Genomic DNA, 2500 nt, shown 5'->3' with positions numbered 1-2500 from the left:
ACACACAAGTCGTTTGCTCAAGTGACTGTGTGTGTGTTACGTGTCGCATTAGCTGAGCCGACGGGGACGGCCGATACGAAGTCATGTACACGCTTGGGGTAAAGCTACAATGGGCCTTTGCAGCCACCGTCGGGCTGGGCACATGGCCTCCCCCCACCATGACGAGGGAGGTTGGCGCCGGTTCCAACCTGGGCTTGCAAGCGGTAATGCATGACAGACAGCCAGCAACAAACAAAAGTCGAAAGGAGCCCACCTTTTGCCAGGCACAGACCGTTAAGGTCACGGACACGCTTGGGTGGTTAAGCTACAGTGACCCTTTCTAGCCGCCTTCGTCGTGTCTGCTGGGCACACATGGCCTTCCCCCCCCTGCCCGTGACAGGGGAGAGGTTGGTGTGCCAGGTCCGACTGGAGTTTGCAAACCATAGCGTTCAAGATACATGCACACACTCAGCCCTCCAGCTCTAAAAGGGTGACGTGTTTTGGTGCTCAGTTGCTAGAGAAATCTCGTGTTCAGCTACCAGAACGGGACTTGCTGTGCACATTCCCGCTCCACTCGAGACGGCAGACACCCAGGCTCTGGAGCTTGAATCGGACCTCTGTTAGACAACACAGGTGGACTTCTCGGCCTCACAAGAGAGCAATACGCCAGCGGGTGAACAGGAGAGTCGTGCCGACAAAACCCACTGACTTTTAAAACTGTCCGTCTGCCACTTGGGACAGAGAGAGGAACCTGACGAGCCTGAACACCAGCCTTGGCTGGACCGCTCGGGCCCTCCCATGTCGGACGCGAGTCGCCAAATCGATCGGAAGAGAGTACCGATTCCTCTCAAAAAGTCTGCGTGCCCGTTATTATAAAAGCAGCCCACCGGCCGCGGTGCCTTGCCCACAAACACACTTGGTGTCTGGGGTGATTCAGAGCCGCCGCGGCTCGAAAGTGTCAATCTGTTTTAAAAGTCATCGCTATGCCGGCACAGGTGACTTTCAAGTTAAAGAGTTCTCTTTATTGGCTTTCAAAAAAATCTGCAAAGTGTCACAGAGATTTTGAGAAACTCTTTTTTTTCTTTATATTATTATAATATAATATAATGTGTATATGTTTTCGAAAAGCATCCACCAGCAATCCATGGTGAGCCTCTCTCTGCTGGCAAGCTCCTCCTGCCTGAGCCCGACGCTGTCGAGGCTCAACACGATTTCAGACTGACAAAGAGTTCGAAAATTGCCGCCTGATGTAGCTTTAAATGCTGACAGGTGACTTCCGAGTGCTCTTGTAAAGGTCTCCGCTTTGAAATTGAGAGCCTTTTGCCAAGTGTCACTTTTTCAGGCACTCTTAAAGTGCACCTGGGCTGTCAGAGAAAGCTCTGAAAATCGTGTTCTCGAAAATCTCCGGGTACCCGACCAATCCCTAGGTGCCCGAATGACAAGTGTCAATTCGGCAGGACGGCCTCCCACCTCCGGCCGCAGATGCGTCACTAAATCCCCGCAACGGGGGCTTTCTCATTTCGGCATAGGGGCTTCCGCGGCCAACTCATTAACCTGTGCTCGGACTTTTTGTGCCACAAGTGCAAGGGACCGTTTGCCGGCAGCTACTCGCACCCCCCCGCCCAGGGGGGGAATCCTCTGACCGGAGATCCGAAACGCCGGCCGAATCCATCCCCGTCGGACTTCCGAAGGGGTTCCCTCGACCGACTGACTTCCGAACTCCTTTCTGGGCTTAAACGGGTGGAATTCGGACCCTCTCGCAAGGGAGCCGAAGCCCGCCAGCCCCGGGAGGCCTCGGGGCCGCCGTTTTCAAGCCCGACCAAAAAACCCGAAAAATGGGGAAAAATGGGAAAAATTCCCACTCCCAAAAGGCTTAAAAGTCGGTTGGGCGGCAGCCCGGGTCGGTCTCTGCAGACCTGGAGGCGCTAGACACAAGTCTGGTAAACAGGCTAAGTCTCGACATGCCACCTCTTACTATCCTGCAGGTACCCCGCCAATCCCCCCGGAACCGGCTGGCAATTGGCGAATCAGCGGGACGAATTTGAATTCGTGACCGACTCTCTGACACCGAATCGCCGCAAACGCGTTTCGATTTTTCGGCTTCGGTACCTCCCATCAGACTTTGACTGGCCATATCTCCGGACTCACGTGTCGCAGCCGGGACCTTCAGGTACCGTTCGACGCGTCTAACCCTGCCCCGTCGAATGGCGCCCCTCGCGGTGTGGTCCGATTTCCGCATTTTGGTCAGATTTGCCTCCAAAGTTTTCAGATTGAGTTGACGAATGCCCCCTACGGGGTAACCTCTTGCCCTTTCGGACATGGTCCCTGTGACTTAATTTCCGCCTTTTGCTCAATCGTTTCCCCATTTATAATTAATTTTAAAAATCGGGTTACTCAGTTCTGGTTTACCAGTTCCCTCTTCGGACTTAGTTTTTGGTTAATCATTTCCGGTTCACCAGTTCCCGTTTTGGACTTAGTCTCTGCGGGCCGTTTCTCATCTTTTGGTTCATCAGTTCCCCTC

Source organism: Heptranchias perlo, unplaced genomic scaffold (genome assembly GCF_035084215.1).
Source record: "Heptranchias perlo isolate sHepPer1 unplaced genomic scaffold, sHepPer1.hap1 HAP1_SCAFFOLD_1929, whole genome shotgun sequence".
NCBI classification, from domain to species: Eukaryota; Metazoa; Chordata; class Chondrichthyes; order Hexanchiformes; family Hexanchidae; genus Heptranchias; species Heptranchias perlo.
Note: the sequence above shows the minus strand (reverse complement) of the source record.